Source organism: Hemitrygon akajei, chromosome 23, assembly GCF_048418815.1.
Source record: "Hemitrygon akajei chromosome 23, sHemAka1.3, whole genome shotgun sequence".
Lineage (NCBI taxonomy): Eukaryota > Metazoa > Chordata > Chondrichthyes > Myliobatiformes > Dasyatidae > Hemitrygon > Hemitrygon akajei.
In genome coordinates, this window is record NC_133146.1 from 49461907 (window position 1) to 49480966 (window position 19060).

The window sequence follows — 19060 nt, forward strand, 5'->3', positions numbered from 1 at the left end:
TCAATAGTGTGTTTGAAGTTCACTCATATACAATGTGAAATAGGAACAAAATCATTTCTGGGCTGAATTACATCACTCTGTGAATGACTCTTTCACATTGGGCATGATTTCAATCTCCACTACAGTTGTTCACCAACTTTGCTACCCTACCCTACAGTCATTTTCACTCATCTCAATCTTTCAGTCAGTACCCATAAAATCAGAGCTAAAACTGACCCTGCAGCTTTTTCAAAGCAGCAATGCAGGTAGAATAAGCAATGAGAAAAGGCTATCAGAATTATGTTTCTTTTTGTGTTTGGAGAGCATTGAAATCTTTCAATGTTGATGTTGAATGTATTTACAATACTCACAAGACCCTGGGTGTAATAAATTCATTTTATGAAATCAAAGTTATTTTGTTTTAATTCCCAGAAAAGAAAATCAAACCAAATTGTATAAAAAGTATTGGTGCCATTTTAGTGCTAATACAAGGTATTTTGATTTATGTGAACAAAAATTATTTTGAACTATCAGAGATAGTCTGTACCAGAAATGACAGGTATACCAGTAACTAAGAACAGTTTGAAAGAATAGTGAGCTGTTGCCTCCACTAACTTGCAAATCCTTTGGAGGTCATCACCCCTGTATGTTACCAGGGAAGAGAAAGTGGAAGTTATGAGAATTTCTTTCACATGTTATACCTGTTTTAAGGAAAAAAGTATGCTTGATCACACCATGCTTGTGAAACAGCAATTATGTTATTTGTTGCACAATTGGAAAATTACTTTAAAGGCACAAAATAGCAGGATAAGGGTGCAGATCGGGGAAATAAGACCATAAGACATAGGAGCAGAATTAGTCCACCGTAATTCATCTGTCTGGGATCAATACATGGGTGACCGTCAGGAGAGGGAAGGGAGAACATCAGACAGTGGAGACCACCCCCATGGCCATCCCCCTCAATGGTAGGAACTCCATGTTGTGTACTGTTGGGGAGGAGCTGACCTGACTGGGAGGAGCAACAGCACTGTGCCCCTGGGACTGAGTCTGGCCCCTGTGGCTCAGAAGGGTAGGGAACTGCAGAGGATGGCAGTAGAAATAGGGAACTCTATAGCCAGGGGGACAGAAAGATGATTCTGTGGACACGAAAAGAAAACACCAGTGGTAGCTTGCCTCCCAGGTGCCAGGGTCCATGATGTTTCTGAACACATCCATAATATCCTGAAAAGGGAGGGTGAGCAGCCATAAGTGATGGTACATATTAGTACCAATGACATAGGTAGAAAAAGGGAGGAGATCCTGAAAAAAAAACAGGGGGTTAGGAAGGAAGCTGAGAAGCAGGACCTCAAGGGTGGTAATCCATAAGACCATGGGAGTAAAATTAGGCCATTTGGCCATTGAGTCTGCTCCATCATTCAATTCTGGCTGATCATTTTTTTCCCTTTCTCAGCCCCGCTCCCTGGCCTTCTCCCTGTAACCTTTGATGCCACATCCGATCAAAAAGCTATGAAGCTCTGCCTTAAATACTCCCAATGATCTGGACTCACAGCAGCCTGTGGTAATAAATTCCACAAATTCACCACCTTCTGGCTAAATAAATTTCTCTGTATCTCTGTTCTAAATGGACACCCCTCTATCTTGAGTCTGTGACCTCTTGTCCTAGACTCCCCCACCATGGGAAACATCCTTTCCACATCTACTCTGTTTAGCCTTTCAATATTCAAAAGGTTTCAATGAGATCCCCCCTCACCCTTCTAAATTCCAACGAGTACAGACCCAGAGCTATCGAACATTCCTTGTATGATAACCCTTTCATTCCTGGAATCATCCCTGTGAACCTCCTCTGAACCCTTTATCCATTTTATCTATCCTACTTGTAATCTCTTCAAAGAATTTCAACAGGTTTGTCAGGCAAGATTTTCCCTTACAGAAACCATGCTGGCTTTGTTCTATCTTGTCCTGTGTCATCAAGTACTCCATAACATCATCCTTAACAATTGACTTCAACATCTTCCCAACCACTGAATTCAGGCTAAATAGTATATAATTTCCTTTCTGCTGCCTTCCTCCTTTCTTAAACAGTAGAGTGACATTTGCAATTTTCCAGTCCTCTGGCACCATGCTAGAGTCCAATGATTTTTGAAAGATCATTACTAATGCCTCCACAATCTCTACTGCTACCTCTTTCAGAACCCTAGAGTGCAGTTCATCTGGTCGGGGAGACTTAGGTACCCTTATGTCTTTAAGCTTTTTGAGCATCTGCAGTCACTTCTCTTCCCTCACACCCTTTAGCGTCTGGTATTCTGCTAGTGACTTCCACAGTGAAGACTGATGCATCGGTAGCTGAGCGAAGGGCGCTGAGTAGGCTACGGTCAATTATGGATAACTCTGAACATCCTCTACATAGCACCATCCAGAGACAGAGAAGCAGTTTCAGCGACAGGTTACTATCGATGCAATGCTCCTCAGACAGGATGAAGAGGTCAATACTCCCCAATGCCATTAGGCTTTACAATTCTACCGCCAGGACTTAAGAACTTTTTAAAAGCTATTATTAATGCTTTTTGAGATAGTGATTTAGATGCATATCATATTTTTTACTGAGTTAAGTATTGTATGTAATTAGTTTTGCTACAACAAGTGTATGGGATATTGGAAAAAAAGTTGAATTTCCCCATGGGGATGAATAAAGTATCTATCTATCTATCTAAGATACTCATTTAGTTCATCTTCCATCTCCTTGTCCCATTATTATTTCTCCAGCCTCATTGTCTAATGGTCCTATATCCACTCGCACTTCTGTTTTATTTTTTACATTCTTGTAAAAGCTGTTACTATCCACTTCGATATTGTTTGCTAGCTTGCTCTCATATTTCATCTTTCCCCTCCAAGTGATTCTTCTAGTTGCTCTCGATAAGTTTTTAAAAGCTTCCCAATCCTCTATCTTCCTGCTAATTTTTGCTTTGTTGTATGCCTTCTCTTTTCTTATACATTAGCTTTGACTTACCTTCTCAGCTGCGTTTATACTATTTTGCCATTTGAGTATTTCTTTGATTCTGGAATACATCTATCCTGCATCTTCCTCTTTTTTCCCAGAAACTCATGCCATTTCTGCTCTGCTGTCATTCCTGCCAGCATTTCCTTTCAATTTACTTTGGCCAACTCCTCTCTCATACTACTGCCTTCTGAACTACTGTTCTTTTACCTTGAGCTCCCTACTCACCTCTGATCCAATCCAGAATAGCTGATCCCCAAGTAGGCTCAACGACAAACTGCCTTAAAAGCCATCTTGTAGGTATTCAACAAACTGACTCTCTTAAATTCCATTACCAACCTGATTTTCCTAATCAACCTGGATATTAAAATCTCCCATGACTATCATAACATTACCTTTTAAACACGCCTTTTCTATTTCTCATTGTAATCTGTAGTCCACATCCCAGCTATTGTTAGGAGGCCTGTACATAACCACCATCAGGGTCCTTTTACCCTTGCGGTTTCTTAACTCAACTCACAACTCAACTCTTGCGATCCTTTGTCACAACTTCCTACTGATTTGATGCCATTTATTACCAGCAGAGCCACACCACCCCCTTTGCCTACTTTCCTATTCCTCTGAATCAACACGTAACCTTGAACATTCAGCTCCCAATTACAACCATCCTTCAGCCAAGTTTCAACATCATACCTGACAATCTGTAATAGTGCAACAAAATCAGCCACCATATTTCTCATACTCCGTGCTTTGAGATATAACACGTTGAGTACTGTATTTGCTACTCTTTTTGACTCTGCATCCCTAATGTACTGATACTCACTTTGCTGGATGCAATTTTGTCCTTTCATCTGCCTGCCCTGCCTGACAGTCTGACTCCAAGCTTTCTTTGCTTTCTTACATTCCATCCGATCCTGACCCCCTTCGTCCGCCAGATTGGTTTAAACCTTACCCAGGAGCTCAAACAAACAAATATTGGTCCCCCTTGGGTTCAGGTGCAACTGATCCTGTTTGTACAGACCAAACCTGCCCCAGAAGAGATCTCAATGATCCAGGAAATGGATCTCTCTAACTGGAAGGATAGCACTGGTTGCAAAATCTTACATTTTGACATTTACAAATTACATTTAGTAAATTACATCACCATTTTGCTTTAGACTCTCTTCAACTCAGTATTGTACAATAAGTCTGGATATACTTGACATATTTTTCCAGTAGAAAACTGATGGAATTTGTTGGGTCCCTTTTTTTGTTCGCAGTTCAGTATTTTTGCTACTGACTTCAAGAACCTAGTCTGTGTAAAACAAGCATGTATTGATCTTACCCTGACAATTAAGATAAAAACTAATTTTCTAAATCAAATATCAAATTAAGACAAATAATTTCTTGCCAATTATTTTAAACTGAAATATGAAAATAAATGGCTAAGTAATTTTGCTGTGATACAATGGAGACAAAAATGTCTACAAGGTTTTAGTCATATATTTATGGAGCCAATTTTGATTCCTGGATTGAATTATGATATCAATGACAATAGTCTGAATGGTTTTGTATGTTCTGACTTTATCCAATTGGAATTCATATTGGAAAAACACAGTAGCCAAGATGACAAAAAAGAGGTAGCAGATTAGTCTGAAAAGTTGGCAGTAATACATTCCATTTCATTACTTCAGCAAGGAAACTGTTTTGTGGAGGTGGTCATTGAATCTGAATATAGATACAGTGTAATTGATACTGACAACTGCTTAGATAATGTGATTATCTACTTAAATCCATAATAACTTTCAGAAACATTTGATATGAAGCAATTTTGCGTTAGGAAAAGCTACATTAACTGGTAATTGATATACTAGGCACATACATACTTATATTTTGAATATTCCCTATTAAAGCATATAGAATCTGGCTGACACAAATTCTGTTTATGATTAATGAAAGTTGTAGCAATAGAGATTTACATAGAAGAGTTGATATACATTTATCATTTGATGAATTGTGCATTCATATGTGCAAACTAATTCTGAGCATATTCTACTTTGAAAACACGCGGAATTGTACATTGCAGAAATGGGCCCTTTCCTATGTTACCTGTGATATCCATTTACACTGTCTAAATCCATTTGCACACATTACACCCATATCCATTTATTTCTTACCAGTCCAATGCATTTTAAATGTTGTAATTTTTATCTTTCTCAACCGCCTCCTCTGGCAGCTTCTTCCAGTTTATCAACTCTGTATGGAAAAGCCCCTCATATCTGCCTTAAAATTGTCCCCTCTTACCTTAAACCTGTACCTTCTAGATTTAGACCCCCACCTAAATTGCAGAAAAGATGCTATATATTCTCTCTAATCTCCACATAATTTTTTAAAACCTCCTATAAGTTCACCCTTCAGTGTCGTATGTTCCAAAGAGAATAAAGACTCCCTATTCAATCTCTCATAGCTGCAGTCCTCCATTCCAGGCCTGTTGAATCTCTTCTGCACTTTCTTCATTGCATTACTTCCTTCTTGTTGTATGCTGACAAGAGCTGCACACCATGCAGTTTAACAAATTGTGACTTACTTTTTAAAAATATATATTTATTGTCATTCATCAAAACATCTTGAATGTAAGTAGGATTTTCAGCAAAGTATTTTGAAATGGAGGGATATGATCAGTTACATAATTATACTCGTGGAGGCAGCAAGTTCAGCAAATAATTTATGAACTGAATTGATTCAAAAATAAAACTCTAACTCGGCAGTACAAAACTCATTTCTAGCAAGTATAAACAAAATTCTCACTGGAGTTAAAGTGGAGCATGGAAGTAATACTGAGCGAATGAAAACAGGGAACAATTCACACCTCTTTGGCAATGATTCCACACCCCACCCCACCTCTTTTGCAATGATTCCACACCTTGTTCCAATTCCTTGGTAAGAATTCCTCATTCCGTCCCACTGAGGGTCCCTTCTCCCAACTACAACTCTCCTCCTCTGCTTGGACACCCCACTCTGGTACTTTGCCTGCTGTGGATCTTTTCATCTCGCATTGCCAACGAGACATCAACTATCTCAACTTCAGCACTCCTCTCTCCTTCTCTGACCTTACTCCTTCTGAACACACTACCGTCCACTGTCTCTGCACCAATCCCAACCTCACCAATCAAACCCGCAGACAAATGGAGCACACTGACCTTCACTTTGCTGAGGCCAGGTGGCAAGTCACAGTCACCACCTCATACCTACCCTTGTAGAGAACCCCACTCTGGACCATCAGAAAAGTGTCTCCCACACCATCACTGACCTCACACACTCTGGAGAACACTCATCCATTGCCACCAAACTCACGGTTCCCTTACCTTGCACAGCTCGTTCTACCTGAATACCTGACTGCTCAGGTAGGCTTATTTTCTCTGCCTGCTCCTGCCCATTGATCTCATGCCATCAAACCTCAACTCCATTCTATCCCCTTTGGTGCAGTCCTTTCTCATCTGCATCCTTGACACTTCTCATGCTCTTCATCTTTTCAGTAACTTTCAATTACCTGGCCCTGACCCTTCCATTTTCACCATGGATATCCAGTCCCTATACACTTCTACCCCCATCAAAAAGGTCTGAAAGCTCTCCTCTCCTTTCTCAATAAAAGAACCGATTGGTTCTCCCCCACCACCACTATCCACATCCGGCAGAATGGGTCCTCACCTTCAACAGATTTTTCTTTGACTCCTTCCACTTACTCGAGACTTGAGGGGTAGCCAAGGGCAGCCGCATAAGTCCCAGCTATGCTTGCCTGTGTAGAACAGTTCATGTTCCAAGCCTTCCCTCGTAATGCTCCCAAATCTTCCTCTGCTACGTTGACATTGCTGCTGCTTCATGCACCCATGCTGAGCTCATCAATTTCATCAACTTTGCCTCTAACTTCCACTCTATCTTTAAATTCACATGTCCATTTTTGATATCTCCCTCCCCTTTCTTGATCTCTCTGTCCCCATCTCTGGAGAGAAACTGTTCACCAACATCTTTTATAAACATACTGGTTCCTATGGTTATCTTGACAATACTTCTTCCCAACCTGTCTCCTGTAAAAATGCTATTCTCTTTTCTCAGTTCCTTCTTATCCACCACATCTTTTCCCAGGATGTGGCTTTCCATTCAAAGTTCAAAGTAAAATTTATTTATCAGAGTACATTCATGTCACCACAAACAACCCTGAGATTCTTCTTCTGTTGGCACACTTAGCAAATCTTTAGAACAGGAACAGTAAACTGTAAACATCAGGAACTGTTAACTATAAACTGTGCAAATGCAGATATAAATAAATAGCAAAAATAACAGGGTCCTTAAATGAGTTATCCCCTTTTGTTCAGGAACCTGATGGTTGATGGGTAGTACCTGTTCTTGAACCTGACAGAGCGAATCCTGAGGCACCTGTAGCTTTTACCTGATAGCAGCAGAGAGAACAAAGCATGGCTGGGGTGGTGAAGATCTTTGACGATGGATGCTGCTTTTCTATGGCAACATTTCATGAAGATGTGCTTGATGGTTGGGACGGTTTTACCTGGGATGTACTAGTCCAAATAAAATACCTTTTGTAGGATTTTCCACTCAGAGGCATTGGTGTTCCCGTACCAGACGTAATGCAGCCAGTCAGCACACTTTCCACCGCAGATCTGTGGAAGTTTGCCAAAGTTGTCGATGACATGCTGAACTTCCACAGACTGAGGAAGTACGTGCACTGTCATGCTTTCTTCATAATAATATTTATATTATGGATCTAGGTCAGGTCCTCTGAGATAGTGACACACAAGAATTTAAAGTTATTGACTCTCTCCACCTCTGATCCTCTGATATTTACTGGATCATGGACCCCTGGTTTCCCTCTCCTGGTCTAAAATCAGTTCCTTGGTCTTACTGACGTTGATTGAGAGGTTGTTGCTATTACACCACTCAGTCAAGTTTTCAATCTCACTCCTGTAGGCTGATTCATCACCCCCTTTGATACAGCCCTCCACAGTGGTGTCATCAGCATATTTATATATGGTGGTGGAGCTGTACTTAGCCACACAGTCAGGGGGTGACAGTGTTAAATGCTCAATTGTAATCGGCAGATCAGAGAAGTCCTCCTTCTTCAAATAATGGGGTTTCCCTTCCTGATGCTGCCCTCACCCACATTTCATTCATTTCCTGAACATCCATGCTCACTCCACCTTAACAGTGATGGAATTCCTCTTGTCATTACCTACCAACCCATCAGCCTTTGCATTCAACACGTTATCCTCTGCAACTTCCGAAATCTTCAAAGTGATCCTACTGCCAATCACATCTTTACCTCACCCTGCTCTCCACTTTCCTCAGGATTCACTCCATCTGTGATTCCCTTGACTATTTGTCCCTCCCCACTAATCTTCCTCCTGGCACTCATCTCTGCAAGTGGCCTCAGTGCTACACCTACCCATTCACCCCATTCAGGGACCCAAACAGTCCTCCAGGTGAGACAACACTTCACCTGTAAATCTGCTGGGGTCATCAATCGTGTCCAGTGTTCCTGATTTGACCTCCTCTACATCAGTGAGAGACATTGTAAATTATATCCATTCCATCAGCACCTCCACTTCAGCCCACAAAAGTAGAACTTCCTGGAAACCAAACATTTTGATTCCAATTTCCATTTCCATTCCAACATGTCAGTCCATAGCCTCCACTTGTGCCAAGATGAGTCCGCCCTTAGAATGGAGGAGCAAGATCTTTTATTCTACCTTGGTAGCCTTCAACCTGATGGCATGAACATCGATTTCTTCTTCTGGTATGATACAACTTTCCCTTCTACTCCCTCTTCTTTCATTCCCCACTCTGGCCTCTAATCTCTTCTCACCTGCCTATCACTTCCCCCTGGGTCCTCTCCTCCTTCCTTTTCTCCAGTGGTTCAATCTCCTCTCTTATCAGATTCCTTCTTCTCCAGCCCTTTATCTTTCCTAGCACCTGGCATCATCTATCACCTAGCAATCCTCCTTCCCCTCCCCCTACTGTTTTGTTCTGGCATCTTCCCCCTTCCTTTCCAGTCCTGAAGAAGGGTTTTGGGCCAAAACATTGACTGTTTATTCACTTCCATAGATGCTGCCTGACCTGATGAGTTCCTACAGCATTTTGTGTGTATTTCTTCTGACAATGCACATTATAGCAGACCCCAAAAACTTTACTTGGAGTTAAATGATTAGTTGAAGACCTGATTGATGCCAATACAGAACAACAATAAATCATCACCAATGATAAATAAATTGGACCAAACATTTGCGCCCTTAGGATGGAAATATTTCTATAAAAAGTCAAAGGAAATATGACATATTTATTCATATAAATATGATTTTACATGAAAGGAGTTTAAAGATTAGTTTTAACTGAGGATAAAAATGATATTTTGGTTTGAAAACACTCACAAATTTCTACAGATGTACTCTGGACAGCATTCTAACTGGCTACATCACTGTCTGATATTGGAGCAAGCCAGAGAGTTGTAAAATTAGTCAGCTTCATCATAGTCCCTAGCCTCCATAGTCCCCAGGACATCTTCAAGGAGTGGTGTCTCAAAAAGGTGGCATCCATCCTTAAGATCCCCCATCACCCAGGACATGCCCTCTTCTCATTGTTACCATCAGGAAGGAGGTACAGAAGCCTGAAGGCACACACTCAACGATTCAGGAGCAGCTTCTTCTCCTCTGCCATCCCATTTCTGAATGGACATTGAACCACTATCTCAATACTTTATTTCTATTTTTTTGCACTACTTTAATATAAATTTAATAGAACTAATATATATATAGAGACAAATAGCAAAATAGTTAAAATCTATATCTATATATATTATATATATGCTAAATAAACAAGAAAAGGTTAACAACATTTGTATAGAAACTGCTGAAAACATGCAAAAGGACAGACACCACATGTGGAAAGAGGAAGAGTTAACTTTTCAGGTCTAGGACGCATCTTGGGAAGTGAGAAAAAGAGAAACAAGTTAGTTTTGGGTAGTGGAGAAGGCGGATGGGTGGAATGACTGGAAGTTCTCTAATAGGCTGAGTCAGGATTATTGGCATATGGTTCCACAAATCAGAGCTGTAAGAATGGTTCAGAGTGGTGCTTGAGAAATGGGTTTTAATTCAAAAGATACAGGCATCAATACTTGGGGAATGTGGAGCTGTTTCATTGGCTTCAGCTTCATATGAATCATGCTGGGATCAATGTGCTGATTAAACTGAGTTAGTAAGCCTGTTTAGTATTTATCTCATGGGCTGATCCCACCTTCCAGCAGACAACAACAATAGGGCAAAATATTGCATAATTTGGGCATTCAAATGACTAAAACTGTCAAAGCAGCCTTAATATGATGGGATTGACTAAGAAAAAAAAATTAATAAATTAGACAGAGTCAACATGTTGGTAGTGTAGCATATTGACATGTAAAATAATAAGTGGAATGTGATAGGACGGGGCAGAATATATAACAGCAGTGGCAAATGGAGTCAAAATGAAAAAATGGTTAACATCAAAATTGAAGAGTCTTTAACTGAATGCATCATAAATGAATTGATGATAAAATAGTTGTTATAAAAATGTGGTTGCAAACAACATTATCCTATTTAACTATACTATTTAACCAAGGCTAGGAAATGATTATCCAAAAGCAATGCTCTTGCAATAACCAAAGTGAGCAATTGCAATTTGACTTTTTGTCTCTAATCCGCTCCATTTTAATGCCTCACTATGAACTTTCTTCAAGGCATGCTGTTACGAACCCCATTACTGGGTGTCTTACCAGCAAAGATAGAAGTGTCCGTTGGAGTCTGGTGATACTATTTTCAACAGTATTTATTAGTAAAAATATGCAAAAATAATATCAATGCAAATATACAGATAATATATGTCAGCAATACTAAACCCAAAAGTGCGGCTATAATAATAATCAATAAGAAACAAGCTCTATCGTTGTCTAGGGGATAATGAATTGTCAGATGGAAATATAAAGTTCAGTTCAGTTCATGCAGGCTGCGGTAGTTGTTGGTCGCTGTGTTGCAATTGTTGGAGAGAGAGAGAGCGACGAGAGAAAAAACGTGCGAACAGTAACAGCTATTATCTTGCCAACCTTCCTTTAGGATTTTGATCCATCGATGCGTTGTTGTTGTGGCCATTCACGTATGACCACTCCGTCCTTTAGCTAGACCGTTCTTCTGTGGTGAACTCATCACCCAGGCAAGGGTGGACACACACACACAAGCCCCCACTGGTCTCGCTACAAAACACTGTGAGTTAAAATTTACCGACTCTTTGTTCGGTCTCCGATCACCCACCCTGTCTCGTGGGGGTTCTGATGCTCACTAGCGTGTCTCCTGGTGCGTCTGAGAGGTGTTACCCCCAGACCTCACTTTTATCCCCACTCACGGGGTCTCAGGTGTCAATCAGGTTGGGATGATGTAACCCATCAAACCAGCCCACTCTGATTGCCCCCTGAGGGGTTTCAATGAATAGAACAGTACCAAGTAAACAATCCTTCTCCAAAAGGCAATAGCAGTAAATCAATGGCTTTTGTCAGTAGGAGACATTCCACCTTGTGTATCTCTGAGCTGTCTCTCTCTTCATTAACTTTCATGAGCTGTTATCAATAACAACTGCCCTGGCAGATTTCCTTTTGTCTCTCTTACTTCCTTGTTAGCAGCATCGAAATAGTAGTGATTTGCGATTCTCCAAAAGGGCGGGGGGGCCACTCTGCACCCTTCTGCCCATCAGAGTTGTTCATCCTTCGTAACAATGCTAACTTTGAAGAGAAATAGCTCCTCTTGTGTCTCCAAATGCCATGCATCACATGGACAGAATTCTCTGCAATCATTGTGCCTGATGGTGATGGGGAAAAGCTTAAGGTGAATAGGGTGCCAATCAAAACTTATTGTTCTGCTCTGAATGGTATCAAGCTTTTTGATTGTTGCTGAGGCTGCATCCTTCTGAGTTATACCTTGAAGACGGTAGAAAGGCTCTGATGTGCAGAAGAGTTTCTTGAGAGTGGAGACTCTCCAAATACTGGCAGTGACTCAGCTGGCTCTTCAGTACTGTTACTCAAAAGGCAAATATTAGACTAAGCTATGAACAAGAGATTCTTGCAGACCAGGGGTTCCCAAATTGGGGTCCACAGATCCCTCGGTTAATGGTAGGAGTCTATGGCATAAAGAATATTGGGAACCTCTGTTGCAGACATTCTGCATTAAACAAATAAGTGTTTGTTACATAGATGTATTGAGAGTTACAACAGATGGTTCACTCTCATATACAGCGTACAACATTAAGCAATACAACAGTTCTGCATGTATAGCTAAAATATAAGCTTTAAATTAAAATAAGCTTGTATAAATATACTGAGTGGTCACTTTATTTGGTGCTCCTGTATACCTGCACATTAATGCAAATATATAATCAGCCAATTATGTGGGAGCAACTCAATGCATAAAAGCATGCAGACATGGTCAAGAGGGTCTGATGTTCGGACAGAACATTAGAACAGGGAAGAAATGTAATCTTAGTGATTTGGGCTGTGGAATGATAGTTGGTGTTTGACAGGGTGGGTTGAGTATCTCAGAAACTGCTGCACACCTGGGATTTTCACACACAACAGTCTTGAGAAGTTTACAGAGAATAGTGCGAGAAACCAAAACAGCCAGTGAGTAGCATTTCTGTGGGTGAAAATAACTTGTTAATGAGTGAGGTCCGAGGAGAATGGTCAGACTGGTTCAAGCTGATAGGAAGGTGACAATAAATCAAATAACCACGTGTTACAACAGTGGTGTGTAGAAGAGCATCTTGAATCACATCAAACCTTAAAGTGGATGGGCTACAGCAGCAGAAGTCCGTGAACATACACTCAGTGTCCACTTTATTTGGTACAGCAGGTACATAATAAAGTGGCCATTGAGTTTATATCAGAAATATTGCACCTATTGATAAACCAGATATTAGCAATATCTATAAATGATCTAATTCTAAGTAAATGTATTGATTTATAGTACTGTATATCATAAATAAACATGTCTGCACTAATAATTATTGCACAAGATTACAGTTCATGCATAGTATACCTTGAAGACTGGTTATGACAGTAAACAGAAAATATAAATGTATTATTTGTGGGCCATCAAATTGTAATTAATTGTTTTAGAACAATCATAATGGTTTGTCTGGTGCCATTTATAATCTGTAACAATTGCTTAATTGAAGGGACTAAATCATACGTTAATATATAGTATTGTGCAAAAATATTAGGCACATATATATAGCTGGAGTGCCTAAAACTTCTGGAGAGAGCAAAGGATATTGGGAATGGCGAGGGCAGAGTTCCGTGGGAGGGATGTGCAATAGATGACAGAGGAGCAGTGCCAGGGGTGGGGCGTGATGCAGGTGCAGACACACCCAGCTCTGAGGCACCAGGCAAGGTAATTTGATTCCAAACTATTGGTTTATTGATTACTAGAGTGTCTCACTGGTGCTTCGTGCTTCCACCCCTCTCCCTTCTGCTTTTCCTAACCATGATTCCCCTCTCCCTGCCACCTTCCCACTCTCAGTCCACAACAGAGACCCCTATCAGAATCAGCTTTATCATCACTCACATGCCATGAAACCTGTTTTATTTTGTGACAGCAGTACCGTGCAATATATAAAATGACTGTAGTACCCTGCAAAAGTCTTTTGTAAGCCTAGCTGTATGTATGTGCTGAAGACTTTTGCACAGTAGTGTACAATGTTAGGAGGAAAAGTAGTCTGAATTGTGATTGTAGCTGGATTAATAAAGGGGGAAGAAGGCAACAGAACAAGTATATAACATGTTGAATTTTGCTTTTCATAAGTACTGGCATTCATGGATTTGAATATGCTTGTGCAAGATAAAATTATGAGACACACACAACAAATCAAAAGGCAAATAAATGTTGGTCTTTTTTGCACTGAAGCTGGAGTATTACAATGAGAAAATCTATTATATAGTGAAACCAAATGTGATTTAATATGTTCAGTTTTGATCTTGATACCCAAGGAAAGATGGATTTTGCAGGAGGATAATGATCCGTGGATGAAAATGTTGTTCTTTGATGAGAAATTCATGAATGTTCATGAAATTCATTTAGATGAATGAGAGTAGATCTCATTGATGTACTCTATGCAGGGGGTTTGACAGAATAGCAACTGAGAAGCTATTTCCATGGCCTGAGGAATCTAAAGCTAGAGGTACTGGTCACAAGGTGTAGCCTTGTTGAAATGAAATGAGAAAAAAAATCTGCTGATTGAGAAAGTTCTGAATGTTTGGAATTCTTTCTGTTAGAGAGCTGTAATGCAAATGGGTGAATATATTCCAGGTTAGGTAGATGATCATAATAATCATAATTTTGAAAGGTGGTGCAAGATTGAGAGGCTTGCTCTTGTCCTTGCAAATTTTATTCTTATTGGAATTGAAAGAGCCAGAGCCCAGTTGCATTGAATCGTCCAATGCAGAATGAATTCAATGAACCTGTCATACTCCCGTCAACACCTTGAAAGAACAGTAAGGGTTTGTTTTACTGCCCCTTTGCAATTTTCCTGATGTAAAGGCTTTAAACGTATAGATAATTTCAAGTACCTTAGACGTGACAACATACTGGAAGTAGAGAGAGAAGGAATTATTAATCTGGTAACTACATTAAGCTCAAAGAGGCTTTAGAGGAACCGATGGGTGATTTTTAAAAAAATATAGATACGTTCAATAAATCGGATTGAAGGAGTTGAAAGTTTAACAGCCAGAGTTTGTGTGCAAGGAAGATGGAGGAGAGAGGGTGGTCATGGGAAATGCAAAGGCGGGTGGAGTCCACAATGAAGGCATGTGCAGGATTGAAGTAGGCCAAACAGAGGTACAGAAGGGAAGAGGTTATCCAACTGAAAATTTTATGGGACTTTATGTTAACTCAAACATTAGTTCTCAGGGTCCAGTTGGCAAAGTTGTATCTGGTGGGAAACAGACAGGACTGGGAGTAATTAGGACAGGTTAACACATTATATATCTGGATAACAGTTAAGTCTCAAGCACAGCAGAACTAATAAAAATACAAAGAACCACTAGTTTACAAATTGAAGAATACTTTTCCAGCTGTGAATAATGCATTCTAATATTTATTGCTTGCTTTGGTCAGAGTTGCACCAACTTACTGTCTGAATGTGTTTCCTGTATATCATATTTCTTCTTTAAGAAGCCTTTCAATTCTTGAATTAGAGTGCAGTGTAGACAGATTTATAGGTCATTTTGACAGGTTTTCATCCTTCCAAGTGCAGCTGTTGGATTTCTGGGAATTTTCTAAGTACAGTGTGAGTAACTGGAATCAAGTTATAGTCATCGATTTAGACAGGTCCCAAGTGATTATAAACTAATGATCACTACATGTGAGAATAATTGTCTGATTTTATCCTGCACAGTAGATGACAAATCAAAAGTTGTGCTTGGGTATAACACTCTTCAGTTGTGTTAAGTCTCAGTAAACAGTGTTGTTTAACAGCTGAGAAGAGCAGCTGTGTTAAGTCTTAGTAAATCGTGTTGTTTAACAGCTGAGAGCTGCATCTTGCATTAAACTGTAAATTAATTTTGAAAGCTTTGATTCACTGCTAAATACAGAAAGGGACAAAAAATCAGAATCACTTTATCGCCAGTATGTGAAACATTCCAGAATTTATTGTGGTTCAGTGCCAAGCATAAAGCACAGGACAATACCATAGCAGACAACATTATAGCAACCAACAATTTACAAGACCATAGTGCAAACAGCCATAACCAATCAGCTGTTAGCAGAATGGTCACATGCAGAGCCTCAATTAGCAGGACGTCAATATTCAAACTTAAATTAATGTAAAGATATGAACAGACTCAATAATATTCAACAAAGCAAGGAGAGCAGGAAAAGACCATTGAATGGCTGTTGTGCAGGGACAATCAGGGTGTTACACCTGAGTGAGCTTTGTTCATGCTTCACTTGTACTTGTCACCAGGTCCATATTCAGTTCGTCAGATATTGCAGCTCTCTGCTTTCTCTTCAACAGCTGAAGAAATTTAAACAATTGTTTGGCCATCAGCCAAATTTCTGATCCGCTGCTGAATTTCTTATCCCTTTTTAGAGTAACTATAGTTTTATAAAACTGAGGATTATTTAAGAAATCATTGAAGTATCAATGTACACTTGTTTGGCATCAAATCATGGATTTTAATATGACAAGGAATTGAGATACCAAATCTACTCAATTCATACTTTATTACTCAATTTTGTGCATCCTTTGCACATGTTAGGCTCCCACTTGCTTTCTTGTGTGGGATAGACACACAACAGGTTATATGCAGTTGAATATTTGTTTTTATGTCTAGAGAAGTTATGTTCTCATCAGACATCACCTCTGCATACATTTAAACTTTTTCAGCAGGATGACTTTACTGGCCACACGCATGGAAAATAGCGAGTGGTGACAATGGTCACCTCGTTGAAAAGATCTTTTTGCAGCCTCTCTTTTAAAGATAGTCTTGCCCAGTCTTTGTATGAAGATGTTGTTCAATGTACTACAGGAACTGGGTTTTCAGGCATCTGGAAAAGAGGGAGTTTGTGTAAATTTAGAGTCGTCGTTGGAAAGAGATATGGCAACCATTGACAAACATGTTATTCTCGGAGGGGAAGAATTAGAATCCTGAAAAATGTGTTCTCTTTGTAGGACCAGATGAAGGATATCTCATTGCAGTTGGAGAGGAATTTGGATAGGAAGATAATCTGTCCAAAGTTTACAGTCCAAGTATATTCATGTGCACACTGAGTTGATGAACTTTGTGACAGGAGTGAATACAGATGCTGGAAACTGGAGCAAAAAGAACAACTGCTGGAGGAACTCAATGGGTCAGATAGCACCTGTAGAGGAAAAGGGATGGTTGCAATTTTGGGCTGAGACCCTGCATTGGGACTGAGATTGTACAGAGAAGGCGGCCAGTATATAGAAGAGAGAGAGAGAGCTGAGACAGAGGGTGGGACAAGATGAGATGGGGAATGGTGGCCGAATAGAGACTGGTGAGGGAAAATCAAAGAGAAAATGCCTGGGTACAAGAATTAATCTGCTGAAACAATAACAGGAATTGGGTTTTGAATTTTAAAAGGCTATTTATACGACAACCACTGGCAGAAACAGTATATTCTGCAGCCATGAATGAGAATCTTGAAGAGACTTTTCTTGAAACTACTTGATAAAGAGTATTTCTAGTTGTTTTTCTCCCAAACAAGCAGACACATTTTCTCTGGATCACCTGTCAAAACATTTCACAATTTTAAAAGCCTCTATCAGATCCCCACTCTCAGGAGAAAAGAGATCATTCACCCTTTCATGATACATATACCTTTTCATATCTGCTTTCATTGTTGCAAACCTTCTATTCACCTTCATCAGTACTTCATTAATTTCTCAATTTCCAAATGTATCCTTGACAGATTTTCACTACAGCAATATTTATTCCCTGCGGTATATGTATCAATCCACAAGGCTATTTTTCATGATAATGGATAGTGTGGCACTCACTGGGCAGACAAATATGTTGAAATGAAATATCCACAGTATATGTTGTCTAGCCTTTTTGATTTACAATCCGTTGCATATCAAAGTGTCTTCTAGGAATATATCTCTTTTGTAAATCAATCCCAATAAGAACTATCTATGTGTCAATGAGGTCACATCTCATTTTTCTAAGACCACTCACCCAATCTGCCTAATCTGTCTTCACTGGGCACTCTGGTGTAGGAATTTCCAGAAATCAGTATGGTAATCCTTTGCTGTACTCCGTCAATCATAAGTATAACTTTCCTTAGATTGGGGATAAGAGTTGTATGCCATATTCCTGATTCAGCCACACAAGGGCCTCATATGATTGTACTTTGACGTTTTTACTTTGAAATCCCCTTGCATTAAAGACAAGTAGTTTTCCTAATTACTTGCTGTAACTGTAACGTTCAAGTTCAAAATCAGATTTAGGTTTAATATCACTGGCAAATGTCATGAAATTTGTTAACTTTGCAGCGGCAGTACCATACAATAATAGAGAGAAAAAACTTAATTATGCTCTATATATAGAAACAGAAAACCTACAGTACAATACAGGCCCTTCGGCCCACGAAGCTGTGCCGAACATGTCCTTACCTTAGAAGTTCCCTAGGGTTACCCATAGCCCTCTATTTTTCTAAGCTCCATGTACCTATCCAAGAGTCTCTTATAGACCCTATCACAGCTGCCTCCACCACCGTCACCAGCAGCCCATTCCACACACTCACCACTCTATGTGTAAAAAACTTACCCCTGATATCTCCCCTGTACCTACTTCCAAGCACATTAAAATTGTGCCCTCTCGTGCTAGCCATTTCAGCCCTGGGAAAAAGCCTCTGACTATCCACACAATCAATGCCTCTCATCATCTTATACATCTCTATCAGGTCATCTCTCATCCTCTGTCACACTTATCTGGATTGAACTCCATCTGTCACTTTCAACCCAGTTTTGCATCCTATCAATGTCCCGCTGTAACCTCTGACAGCCCTCCACACTATCCACAACACCCCAACCTTTGTGTCATTAGCAAACTTACTAAACCATTCCTCCACTTCCTCATCCAGGTCATTTATAAAAATCACAAAGAGTAGGGATCCCAGAACAGATCCCTGAGACACATCACTGGTCACCGACCTACATGCAGAATATGACCTGTCTACAATCACTCTTTGCCTTCTGTGGGCAAGCTAGTTCTGGATCCACAAAGCAAAGTCCCCTTGGATCCCATGCCTCCTTACTTTCTCAATAAGCCTTGCATGGGGTACCTTATCAAATACCTTGCTGAAATCCATATACACTACATCTACAGCTCTTCCTTCATCAATGTGTTTAGTCACATCCTCAAGAAATTTAATCAGGCTTGTAAGGCACAACCTGCCTTTGACAAAGCCAAGCTGACTATTGCTAATCATATTATGCCTCTCCAAATGTTCATAAATCTTGCCTCTCAGGATCTTCTCCATCAACTTACCAACCACTGAAGTA

The 19060-nt window shown here is 40.0% G+C and overlaps 1 protein-coding gene and 1 long non-coding RNA gene across 5 annotated transcripts in view; one reads left to right on the forward strand and one right to left on the reverse strand.

The window, feature by feature from the left end:
• The window catches only part of c23h10orf90 (chromosome 23 C10orf90 homolog), a 198192-nt gene that overhangs the window by 61550 nt on the left and 117582 nt on the right, over positions 1–19060 (forward strand). The gene's annotated exons all lie outside the window — the stretch shown is intronic.
• The window catches only part of LOC140715421 (uncharacterized), a 123964-nt gene continuing 120584 nt past the window's right edge, over positions 15681–19060 (reverse strand). The window contains exon 5 of the long non-coding RNA XR_012096131.1: positions 15681–16581. This is a non-coding gene — a long non-coding RNA (uncharacterized lncRNA). The remainder of the gene's footprint in view (positions 16582–19060) is intronic.